This window comes from Eretmochelys imbricata, chromosome 3 (genome assembly GCF_965152235.1).
Source record: "Eretmochelys imbricata isolate rEreImb1 chromosome 3, rEreImb1.hap1, whole genome shotgun sequence".
In the NCBI taxonomy this organism is placed as follows: Eukaryota; Metazoa; Chordata; order Testudines; family Cheloniidae; genus Eretmochelys; species Eretmochelys imbricata.
The window spans coordinates 193,692,656-193,706,531 of NC_135574.1; positions in this window are offsets into that span (position 1 = coordinate 193,692,656).

Sequence of the window (13,876 nt, forward strand, 5' to 3'; positions counted from 1 at the left end):
CTGTGATTTAAAGGGCAGAAGGCATATACGTGACTTCAGTATATTGTAGTGCAACTTTCTTTACTAGATCCACTGACTGGTAAATTTCACCTGATATTGTTGAACAATGCAGCTTGTAACGAAATACTTCTTAGAGTAGAGACAGGAAACAACATTTTTTTCACCTCAAATGTAGTTGTGTCTATGAAATATTTCTAAGAGGGTTTATACAGGACATCATCCAAGGAAGACAATAGGAAGCATGCAATGATCATTTGAATTGGTTGGTCTTGTTCCCATTTCCAATTTTTGTTGACTTGTGTGCCTCCATGTTATGCCATTTTCAATTCCCAAACTCCAATACTGTCTTTGTTTCAAGAATGAGACCCCAGCTATTCAGTGCCTGACTTATGTTGGTCAAGAAGAAGATCATGAGCCACGCAGTATTAGGATTTAATAGTGGCTGTCTCGCCTCCTCCTAACAAGGCGTAGTGAAAAGCTCACCTGTCTCGTTACAGCTTCTTAACAAAAGAAAAGCAGAAGAGTATCTGGTAGAAGTTTACAGAGCACCAGGTGCAATAATTATTGTGAAACCACCTGCGTTTGTTCTGGAATTATCTATGGATACTGTAACAACGGAAAAAATAATTCTTGCAACAATGGTGCCTAAGCTATATTTGCAAAACAATATGCACGCAAAAAGCACGCAAATAGCTGTAAGTGTGACTACACCTGAGTACACCATCCCCTGTTTGCATGTGTGACTGCATATTTTTGTATGGTTTGCTTCTCAAATAAAACTAGAGGAACAGTGGAAATTCTCTCCCTCCGCCCCATTTTTAAATTACTTTATTTGTATTGTGTTCCTATCCCATTTTGCTTTTGCATTCTGCAAATATTCTAGTGAATGAGTTTACCAACAGGAATGCCAATACAAACTGCATATTTTAAATTCACTTTGGAAAATATTCATGGAAAGCTAACTATAAAGTTAGCTTCCAAATTTGCATGTGAAACTTGATTCTTAGGGCATGCTTATCTAATCAAGGAGAAGAGAAAAAAGTATAACTTACATGACCAATCACACAACTTGAATTTTGAATAGCAAATATTGCATACTTACAACAAACTGGCCAAAACTAAGTAGAGACATCGGTTCATTGACTCAAAGGAAGCCATGCCACCTGTGCAATCACTCCATGTAGCACTTAGCTGTTCTTTTCGGTCCCCATCCAACTATTGGCCCAACCTCATTTGGTAAGAGTATCTATCAGTCCTAATTATAGTGGCATTATGAAAAATATGTTTAAAATTATCTAAAGTAACTAACATTTCTGAAACTCAATAAGGTGTAGTTTGGATTTTGAGGCAAGATTCAGGTAGTTTATATTTTTGCCAAAAAGAAACCTTTTCCTTAATAAAATGACTTGCTTGGTTCATCACCGCTGTTTTGTAAAGGAAGAGATTATTCAAATTAACTGTAACTCCATTAGGTATTTTGTGTTTCATTTAATATTTCAACTGCTTCCAAAATGATTTTTCTAATATCAAAAGGGCTTAATCAATTTTCACGTCTAACTATTTGCAAAATGTCCGTTTAATAAATCAGGTTTATTGCTGGAAGTTGGGGGGGGGGACTACCAACCACACACCAACTTCCCCCCTCCCTTTCCCAGCAGCCAAAACCATGAACAAATGTTTTTGATGAACTTTTAAAATGTCTTTGGGATCTACCCTGAGAAGTGCTGAGTACCTTCAGCTACCACTGAAGTTGGAGTGAGTAGGGGATATTCAGGACCTTGCACATTTGTGCTCTTCATGTACTGAAACTTGAAGAAGAAATGACACACCCATGTGTCAGTGAAAAGTTGAATGCCAACTCCTCATCCAATGCAATCTGAAATGTGTAAACCATTCAAGTCTCTAGACTAGATTCTAAAACAAAATGCAAACAGACCAGTCACGTTAAGGTCAGGAATGGGCTCGGCCCTTTTGCAGTATTATACATATCCTGTGAGGCACTTACATTTTTTGTTAGGCTATTTCCAGGTGAAAAGTCTGGATATGAAACCCTGGGAGGAATTTTCAGAAGTGCTTGGCATTGACATAACACTGCTCCCTTTGACGTAAATGGTAAAACTCATGTTGATTTCAGTGGGAGCAGAGTTTAACCAGCACAGAGTGCTTTATTAATAATAATAATAATAATTATTGTGGTAATGCTCCCACCTCTTTGGTTTTGTACTTCTACAGTCAATCTGAAAATATAAGGATTAATGGTGGGTTGTCCAAAGGCACCCATGGATTTAGGTGCCCAAATCCCATTAGCCAATTCTTTTAGGTTCCTTTGAACATCCAAGCCTAAAGAACTGTGGGAGCAAGGGTGAAAACCTCAGCTTTGTGTGTGTGTGTGTGTGTGTGTTGGTTATGCGCAAAAAAGCCCTCTCACCTGCCAGTCTTCAGAAATAGCCACCAGCTGTCCCAGGCTAGTGTTACAATGTCAGTGGGAGGTCTTTAGCTTGAGGGGGAAAAAGGGTCTTTGCCAAGATGTTAAAAAATGGAACTCAGTGAAACTGGAAACGCCCCTTCATAGTCAGCACTTTATCTACACATTTTATCACCATTGATTAGAGCAGTTTTCACCCGCTTTTGGAAAAATAAAATAAAATAAACCAAACCAATGCACTTGAAGGGGATTTAACTACTTAGACACAATCTTTTCTTCAGTATTTAAGTAATCATATCCTGCCATTTAAACTATGACAAGATGTCTGGTTTTCACAGTGTGATGGTCATTCACGGGCAAGGCAGATTTAGCTGGGGGGAATATAGAGTCTGAATACAGCGTCCGGTGCTCGCTCTGGAAGCTTTCTTTGCATGGAACTCCCATTGAAGTAAATGGAAAACTGAGGTGGGATTCTCCATAACATTCAGGTTTGGCTGATCTGCTCCTGCTGAAGTCAAACTCCAGCTGACATTAGTAGGAGTAGATTTAGGTCAGTGTTGAGTGCATAAAAGGCTCATAGGATTGCGTTTTGATTATGTGTTGTTCATATGGGTGACCCCACTGGCACAACAGAAACTTTATGCTTGGTTCACTTCTCTGCCTGTTCCAGCTGTTAATTATAAAGTGCTCTAACTTAAAGAGTAGACAGTGCTGCTACAAAAAACTTTCTGTTTAGAAGCCACTCTGTGTATGCATAACATATATTTTCTCTTTTTCTGTTTATTATTAGGAACATTTTCATGGAAACAAATGTCCTAGGCTGTCTGCTTCTGCTGCTCTCACTGAAGTCACAATCCTCTGTTTATGACCTCATCAGCATTTCCACAGCAACCATTAGTGATGTAACCAAGGATCATGGGTTTGGACCATGATCAAACAGCAGGACTGCTACAGAGCTTGATTTTGCAAAGTGCTGAGAACCCTCAGCTCTCAACGAGAACTTGCGGGAGGACTTTGCAAGATCAGGCTGCAGGTCATAAGAAACAAAGATCCCTTTCTCATGTAACAGATCCTAGAAATACGAAAATGGGGTTATAGAAATACAGAAATAGGTTCTATAAATGGAATTATCTCTAATCAAAATAGTTTTGCCAGCATGTTCCACAGGTGTTAATTGACTTATAAATATTGTTTAAATAATATATTGCTAAATTTCTATTTCATGGTCATGTAGTGCAGTAGTTTAGAAGAACTCCTTGGAAATAGTAGCAATTAAATCCTTGAAATGTGTGTGAAATCATGTTAAATTCACCTGGGGTAAAGTTTTCAATTGACTTCTAATGAGACTTAGGCTCCTAAATCACATTGGGAATTGTGAACATTTTACCTCAGGTTTCTTGTGTGGTAACAAACTCAAACCTCAGATCAGATTTATCCAAATGCTTGCTAGCATTCAGGAATCGTAGAAGCTGCAGCACCACTTATCCTTAGCCCTGATGAACTTGGGCGCAATGCAGCATTGAAGCCTGAAGATGAGCTTCAACAGAGCTGCATAAGAGTGGGGCTTCACTTAGGGTAACATAGAGGGAGACATTGCCAACATTCTGTTAATGCAGAGTTTGGTTACTCATCATTCAGGCCTTGTCTACACTACCAAGTTTTGTCACCAAAAGTGCAATTTGTCACCCCAAACAGTGAGTGCATACATACTATTGTTGGGGAAAACTCCTGGGTTTGGTGACAAAATACATCCACCCTCACGAGAGATTTATGTCTTTTTCCTCTACATTTTTGTCGACAAAGTGCAAGTGTAGACACCATGCTTCATTTCTTCACTTTGATTGGCCTCCAGGAGGTGTCCCACAATGCCCATCCTGACCACTCTGGTAAACAACCATCCACCCCTCCTCCCCCTTAGAAGCCCTGGGGATTTTTGAAATTCCCTTTCCTGTTTGCTCGGCACGGAGAGGTCTCATCACATCTTCCCAGGTGACCATGGTGGGTTATTGCAGCAAACACTCTCCCACTTGGACGACTGCGGAGCTGTTGGATCTGCTCAGTATATGGGGAGAAGAGGCTGTGCAGTCCCAGCTGTGCTTGAGCCATAGGAATTGGGATACCTATGGGCAGATTTCTTGAGGCTTGTGTGAAAAGGGCTATGATCGGAACATGCTGCAGTGCAGAGTGAAGCTAAAGGAGGTGAAGCAGACGTACCATAAGGTGAAGGAGGCAAACTGTCACTCAGGTGCTCACCTAAGACCTGCCGGTTCTATAAGGAGCTTGACGCTATCCTTGGTGGTGACCCCACCTCCATTGCCAAGAATCCTGTGGATACTTTGGAGGGCACGAAGGTGGCGGAAAGAGGACCTAACCCAGAGGATGAAGTTATTGATGAAGAGGTGGAGTTAGATGAGGATGTGCAGCTCCAGGTGGGATTGCCCAGTGGGGCAGGCAGGCAGGAACTGTTCTTCTCTCCAGAGGTGGCTAACCAGTCTCAGCAGTTCCTCTCGGCAAGAAAGAATCAGGAGATGAGACTCCTAGTAAGTGGCTGTGGCTTGTGTAGTGCGGAGGTGGGTGCAGGGTATAGAAATGTGGGACGCTGGATGTGTTTCTGTGAGCTGGACATTTCCCTGTGTAGCTAATCAGTACAGTGGAACAGGGTGTTGATGCATGCTGAGACCTCACGGGAACCCTCCAGAGACATCTCCAGGAAAGTTTCCTGGAGGTACTCGGTAATCCTCTGCCAAAGTTTCCATGGCAGAGCAGCTTTGTTCCTTCCCCATTGTAGGAAATTTTCCCATGCCATTCAGCAGTCACTTGTGCAGGGACCAAAGTGGCACATAGGTGAGCAGCATAGGGAGCTTACCCTTAGCAGTGAGATGTCTCCTAGAATTATCCCCACCAGTGGAAAAGTGTGGGAGAATTTTAGGATTTGTTCCCTATAATGCTGCACCATGACCCTTGCAAAGAGTGTGTGTTCTTTTCCCTATGTGGAGTGCACCCCCCACCCCTCCAACACTCACCATGCTTTGGGTGTTTGCAGAGATGTATGCCTGGCTAGGGTCAGTGAGAAAGTGATGGCAAAGTTGCAAAAGGTGTATTTAACAGAAATGTTTCAATGCTCTGTGTGAATTTAACAATCCCGCTTCTGTGCATTGTCCCCTGTGCTTCACCAGATGTGGCCTTCTGGAACACCCCAAGCACCCCGGCCAAGCGTCTCCACCAGATAAGAAAGAGCCCAAGATGCAGCAAAGAAGACGTGTTCTGGGAGGTCCTGCAGTGCTCCAATGCAGAGAAAAGGGAATGAAAGGAATGCTGGGAAGCTGAATGGCAGGACAGAAAAGAGAATCACGTGTTTTATAAGGACGCTACTGAGCGAACAATTAAAGTAATGGAGGAGCAAACGCAGAAGCTGAAGCAGAAGCTTAATAATATTGCAGACGAAGCAGATCAGTATTTGGCCTCCACTGCAGCACATTCATAGAATCATAGAATCATAGAATATCAGGGTTGGAAGGGACCCCTGAAGGTCATCTAGTCCAACCCCCTGCTCGAAGCAGGACCAATTCCCAGTTAAATCATCCCAGCCAGGGCTTTGTCAAGCCTGACCTTAAAAACTTCCAAGGAAGGAGATTCCACCACCTCCCTAGGCAACGCATTCCAGTGTTTCACCACCCTCTTAGTGAAAAAGTTTTTCCTAATATCCAATCTAAACCTCCCCCACTGCAACTTGAAGCCATTACTCCTCGTTCTGTCATCTGCTACCATTGAGAACAGTCTAGAGCCATCCTCTTTGGAACCCCCTTTCAGGTAGTTGAAAGCAGCTATCAAATCCCCCCTCATTCTTCTCTTCTGCAGGCTAAACAATCCCAGCTCCCTCAGCCTCTCCTCATAAGTCATGTGTTCTAGACCCCTAATCATTTTTGTTGCCCTTCGCTGGACTCTCTCCAATTTATCCACATCCTTCTTGTAGTGTGGGGCCCAAAACTGGACACAGTACTCCAGATGAGGCCTCACCAATGTCGAATAGAGGGGGACGATCACGTCCCTCGATCTGCTCGCTATGCCCCTACGTATACATCCCAAAATGCCATTGGCCTTCTTGGCAACAAGGGCACACTGCTGACTCATATCCAGCTTCTCGTCCACTGTCACCCCTAGGTCCTTTTCCGCAGAACTGCTGCCTAGCCATTCGGTCCCTAGTCTGTAGCGGTGCATTGGATTCTTCCGTCCTAAGTGCAGGACCCTGCACTTATCCTTATTGAACCTCATCAGATTTCTTTTGGCCCAATCCTCCAATTTGTCTAGGTCCTTCTGTATCCTATCCCTCCCCTCCAGCGTATCTACCACTCCTCCCAGTTTAGTATGGTCCGCAAATTTGCTGAGAGTGCAATCCACACCATCCTCCAGATCATTTATGAAGATATTGAACAAAACCGGCCCCAGGACCGACCCCTGGGGCACTCCACTTGACACCGGCTGCCAACTAGACATGGAGCCATTGATCACTACCCGTTGAGCCCGACAATCTAGCCAGCTTTCTACCCACCCTATAGTGCATTCATCCAGCCCATACTTCCTTAACTTGCTGACAGGAATACTGTGGGAGACCGTGTCAAAAGCTTTGCTAAAGTCAAGAAACAATACATCCACTGCTTTCCCTTCATCCACAGAACCAGTAATCTCATGATAAAAGGCGATTAGATTAGTCAGGCATGACCTTCCCTTGGTGAATCCATGCTGGCTGTTCCTGATCACTTTCCTTTCATGCAAGTACTTCAAGATTGATTCTTTGAGGACCTGCTCCATGATTTTTCCAGGGACTGAGGTGAGGCTGACTGGCCTGTAGTTCCCAGGATCCTCCTTCTTCCCTTTTTTAAAGATTGGCACTACATTAGCCTTTTTCCAGTCATCCGGGACTTCCCCGGTTCGCCACGAGTTTTCAAAGATAATGGCCAATGGCTCTGCAATCACAGCCGCCAATTCCTTCAGCACTCTCGGATGCAACTCGTCCGGCCCCATGGACTTGTGCACGTCCAGCTTTTCTAAATAGTCCCTAACCACCTCTATCTCCACAGAGGGCTGGCCATCTCTTCCCCATTTTGTGATGCCCAGCGTAGCAGTCTGGGAGCTGTCCTTGTTAGTGAAAACAGAGGCAAAAAAAGCATTGAGTACATTAGCTTTTTCCACATCCTCTGTCACTAGGTTGCCTCCCTCATTCAGTAAGGGGCCCACACTTTCCTTGGCTTTCTTCTTGTTGCCAACATACCTGAAGAAACCCTTCTTGTTACTCTTGACATCTCTCGCTAGCTGCAGCTCCAGGTGCGATTTGGCCCTCCTGATTTCATTCCTACATGCCCGAGCAATATTTTTATACTCTTCCCTGGTCATATGTCCAACCTTCCACTTCTTGTAAGCTTCTTTTTTATGTTTAAGATCCGCTAGGATTTCACCGTTAAGCCAAGCCGGACGCCTGCCATATTTACTATTCTTTCGACTCATCGGGATGGTTTGTCCCTGTAACCTCAACAGGGATGCCTTGAAATACAGCCAGCTCTCCTGGACTCCTTTCCCCTTCAAGTTAGTCCCCCAGGGGATCCTGGCCATCCGTTCCCTGAGGGAGTCGAAGTCTGCTTTCCTGAAGTCCAGGGTCCGTATCCTGCTGCTTACCTTTCTTCCCTGCGTCAGGATCCTGAACTCAACCAACTCATGGTCACTGCCTCCCAGATTCCCATCCACTTTTGCTTCCCCCACTAATTCTACCTGGTTTGTGAGCAGCAGGTCAAGAAAAGCGCCCCCCCTAGTTGGCTCCTCTAGCACTTGCACCAGGAAATTGTCCCCTACGCTTTCCAAAAACTTCCTGGATTGTCTATGCACCGCAGTATTGCTCTCCCAGCAGATATCAGGAAAATTAAAGTCACCCATGAGAATCAGGGCATGCGATCTAGTAGCTTCCGTGAGCTGCCAGAAGAAAGCCTCATCTACCTCATCCCCCTGGTCCGGTGGTCTATAGCAGACTCCCACCACTACATCACTCTTGTTGCACACACTTCTAAACTTAATCCAGAGACACTCAGGTTTTTCTACAGTTTCGTACCGGAGCTCTGAGCAGTCATACTGCTCCCTTACATACAGTGCTACTCCCCCACCTTTTCTGCCCTGCCTGTCCTTCCTGAACAGTTTATAACCATCCATGACAGTACTCCAGTCATGTGAGTTATCCCACCAAGTCTCTGTGATTCCAATCAGATCATAGTTCCTTGACATTACCAGGACCTCCAGTTCTCCCTGCTTGTTTCCAAGGCTTTGTGCATTCGTATATAAGCACTTGAGATAACCTGTTGATCGCCCCTCATTCCCAGTATGAGGCAGGAGCCCTCCCCTCACAGACATTTCTGCCTGTGCTTCCTCCCGGTATCCCTCTTTCCCACTTACCTCAGGGCTTTGGTCTCCTTCCCCCGGTGAACCTAGTTTAAAGCCCTCCTCACTAGGTTAGCCAGCCCGCTGGCAAAGATGCTCTTCCCTCTCTTCGTAAGATGGAGCCCGTCTCTGCCCAGCACTCCTCCTTCATGGAACACCATCCCATGGTCAAAGAATCCAAAGCCTTCTCTCCGACACCACCTGCGTAGCCATTCGTTGACTTCCACGATTCGACGGTCCCTACCCAGGCCTTTTCCTTCCACGGGGAGGATGGACGAGAAGACCACTTGCGCCTCAAACTCCTTTATCCTTCTTCCCAGAGCCATGAGCCATTCAGAACTCTTTTCCACGCCCCCACCCCAAACTCCACCTGCACAGTCCTTTCCACCATCCAGGACTTCTCGGTTTCCCCTTCACTCCACCCCCTTGGACAACTTTCACAACGACAGCTGCACCTACACACAACTGTGAAAGACTCCCCTTTCCTGGTTCCTCCTTTTCCACCAAACATCTGTGCGTTTGTGTGCGCTGTTTCTTGTGCAATAAAAGCAAACTTTTATAATGGTAAATCATCTTTAATTTTTTTCTACAAGGTGAGATTGTAGGCACTGCCAATACATGCAGAGGCATTTTAATCACTTTATCACAGTACTATAAGGCCCCAAATGTCACCATTGCCCCCGACATGTAAGGTAACATTGAAGCAACTCAGACAGAGATATATATTACTGGTGGTCATTGTCAAAGTGCTGCCTCAAAGCCTCCCTGATTTGAATAGCTCCCCTCTGGGCTCCTCTGACAGCCCTGGTATCTGGCTGCTCAAAATCAGTGGCCAAGCAGTCTGCCTCAGCAATTCACCCCTGAGAAAACCTTTCACCCTTAGCTTCACAGAGATTATGCAACGTACAGCACACAGCTATGACCATAGGAATATTATCCTCAGTGAGGTCCAACCTGCCATAAAGGCATCGCCAGCGTGGCTTTAATCTGCCAAAGGCACATTCAACTGTTATCCGGCACCTACTGAGCCTGTTGTTGAACTGCTCCTTACTGCTGTCCAGGTGTCCTGTGTAAAGTTTCATGAGCCAAGGCTGTAAGGGGTATGCAGGATCCCCCAGGATCACTATGGGCATTTCAACACCTCCCACTGTAATCTTCTGGTTAGGAAAGAAAGTCCCCGCTTGCGGCTATCTGTACAGGCCAGTGTTCCTGACCATGCATGCACCATGCACCTTTCCAGACCACCCTGTACTGATGTCAGTGAAATGCCCATGGTGATCCACAAGCACCTGCAAGACCATGGAGAAGTACCCCTTCCTATTGATGTACTCCATTGCAAGGTGGTCTGGTGCCAAAACTGGAATATGTGTGCCATCTATCGCCCCTCCATAGTTAGGGAAACCCATTTCTGCAAAGCCATCCACTAGTGCACACACATTTCCCAGAGTCACGGTCCTTTGTGGCAGGATGCAATTTATTGCCCTGAACACTTGCATTAACGCAGCCCCAACAGTCGACTTCCCCACTCCAAATTGATTCACAGCCGACTGGTAGCACTCTGGAGTTGCCAGCTTCCACACAGCAATTGCCACACGCTGCTTTACCAAGAGGGCAGTTCTCATTCTGGTGTCCTTGCGCCGCAGGGCTGGAGCGAGCTCCGCGCACAGTTCCAGGAAGGTGGCTTTCTGCATCCAAAAGTTCTATAGCCGCTGTTCGTCATCCCAGAACTGCATCATGATGTGATCCCACCATTTAGTGCTTGTTTCACAAGCCCGAAAGCAATGGTCCACCCTATGCAGCTGGTTTGTGAATGCCAAAAGCACTATAAAGTTGCTCCTATCCATATCCTGCAGAATGTTGGGCACCTGCAAGTCTTCTTCAGTTAGGAACTTCACGATTAACTGCACTGCCATCTGCGATGTCTTCATGACAGTTATTAGAGCGTTGGAGAGCAGTGCAGGTTCCATCCCTTCTCACATAGATGCCGGGGTGCACAGCAAAGAAGGGCCATTGAACAAATGCTGCAAAAGAAATCCAGAAGCCCCATGGAGTGGGGGACATTTAGCACTGTCCCAAGCTGCGCCGCGATCTGCTCTGTCGTCCCACAACACCTAGCGACACAAGGACTGTGGGATAGGTACCCATAGTGTATTACTGCCACTGTCAATACTGGTGCCCCCACTATGGATGCGATCTGCCGACAGAAGGAGCAAATGTGAACACAAAATTGTGATTTTTATTATGTCGACGTTGGGTGTCAACATCACTTTTGTCGACACGAATTGGTAGTGTAGACATGGCCTCAGCAGGATTCAGAGGGACTAAAATCTCACTGCCCTGGGCCTCTCAGACAACCAGAATAATCTGCAGCAACTATGTCGGACTTCCTGTCATACTAAAAAGTGTATAGGAAAAAAATCAACATTTCTTTTGTTTCACAGTAGAAAACCTCAGCATCTTGCAGCCCAATGTCTATTTCAGTGCTGTCGTTGCACTGTGAAAGGTCGAGTACCATAGCTGCACCTTTCCATTTCTTCTACTGCTTTAAAGACATAGATTCTAAAACCACTGCGATAATCTAATCTGACCTCCTGTATAGCACAGGCCATAGAATTTCCCCAAAATAATTTCTAGAATAGAGCGTTTAGAAAAACATCCTATCCTGATTTAAAATTTGTCACTGATGGAGAATCCACCATGACCCTCAGTAAATTGTTCCAGTGTTAATTGCTCTCTCTGTTAAAAATGTATGCCTTATTTCCAGTCTGAATTTGTCTAGCTTCAGGGCCTGTGACTCTCACACCAGCGTTATGTCATTACATCCAAAAAAAAAATTGTTTGCACAATATTCTGAAGCTTCTTTACAACTTTCCCCCATTTTCTCAAATTCTTTTTTCAGGCTGTGATTCAGCAAAGTATTTAAGCACATGTGTAGTTCCATTGTAGACTTTGCTAGCTCTGGGCTCAGCTATCAGTGGTGATAGGTGGACAATACAGCATAACTACCTACCGCTGTATCAAAGCACTGCTTGACTGCACATTTTATAGCTGCTTTTAAGGCTTTTCAAACTTTGACTCATTTCTGATCATTGGACCCTGGCTCATGTTTATACACCATTGTGCAAATTGCACTCCACCTTTGATTTAAATTACTTACTTATATTCTCCACCTCTTCCTCTCACCTTTCCTCCTGTATTGTGCATTTTCTCATTTGGAACCGTTCTGGTGAAATCTTTGACCTGGCTGTATCCACACAGCTGATCCCATCCAGTCCCATCTGAATTCTTAAAAACCAGCTACAAACCACACTTGCTTTCTAACCACTTTTGCATTTTATTGTCATTTGTTGCTCTGTCCATGTTTGTTCTTTATTTGCTGTGACTCATCTATCTGATTCATCTGGCAAAAGGTACCTCCCTAGGGACAAAAAGTACAATATAAACCACTGAATAATACTAAATGAAGTGAACTAGTAATAATAATAATAATAACAACAACAACAATAATAATAATTAATAATAAATGAAGTGAAGTGAAGTTTACATTTCTCTTTGTTTTTCTAAGCATCAAAACAATAATGTCTCTGTGGACTGTCAGACAGTAAATAAAGCATTATAAAACCATACCATCAAACACCTCTTATTACTTGCTTGGTGAAATTAAACTCCAGCCTTAAGGGTGGCCTCACAGGACTTTATGGCACGGTTGTCTTTTGTTTGCTTGTTTACTTTCAAACTGTATCTTGTAAATCAATCTCTATTATAATTCACATAAAACAATATTTTGTTCAATACAATGTATGCTATGGAGATATCAAATGGCAATGCACTGGTCAGGTTGTAGGATGTGTGTGTGTATCATAAATTGCTCTCCATGATGATATAGCCATTGTTATTTGCAGAAAACTTTATATTTTTGTTAGGGCGAGAAGCCTGTAATTCTTAAAGTGATCCCTGAACCTTATTTAATGCTGCAAAACACAACAGGAAAAGGGGATTGAACTTTAATGTCTGCAATGGGGAAAGTAATAACTTTCCCCATCTCTTCTGTAAGTGACTTGGACTATGTGATGAATGCAGAACCTTCACTAGCAAGGTTTTCCTGATATTATATACTTGTAGCAAATAAGGTTAGAACCTTTAAAATATAACATTTAGTAACATACTGGAAATAGCTTCTTCTCGATTCTTTTAAAGGTCACTGCATTTGCTTTTCAGTCGTAATTTTAGTTCAGGCCCCCACAGAGTGGAACCGAGAACATGCCAACCAATGTACTCTCAGTTTCCCAAGACTGAAATAAAATGTCATGGAATGATCATCTGCATTGGGTATGTATTTCATGTGTGTGTACACACAACTCGACATTATTTTTCAGGTAAGATTGAATATTTCACCAATACAAAAACCAAAAAGCATGGAAATAATCACTTAAATTATGTAATGCCCCATCTGCACTCACTCACTCAGTTCATCTTGTCAGTCAGATGTTTCTAGTTTCCACCAGCCACAGCCCACATACTTTCCCCCTGGATAACCAAATTGCAACCTTGTTTATTGATTAGATGTTCATGTATTTTACTTACTAATATAGGGTTGGCATGGCTATGAGAATGGTAAAGTTAGGTAGGGGGTTTTGTATTGATGAGTGTAAGTGAGATATGGTGTCAGATTGCAAATGGTGGCTGCAAGATATCTTTTTGTCATGTTCAGGAAACGTGACTGGGATGGCTAAGTTTGTAGCAATGGTTCTGAGTTTGGTAGTTTTGCTTATGAAGACATTAACTAGGAATTGAAATTTGCATGTGTGTGTAAGTGTCGTATGCTAAGTGTTGGGATGCAGGCTCCATGTTGGTTGTTCAGTATGAGAGAGGAGATATGTGAGTCGTATGGCGGGAAAGTGGAGTTTCAGTTGGAAGGGTTCTGAGGCAGGTGAAGCAAAAGGCAGATCATAGTTAGGGCACTGAATTAGGACGCAGGAGATGTGGGTTCTAACCCTGGTTTTCCCCAGGCTCGCTGTGTAACCTGATGTA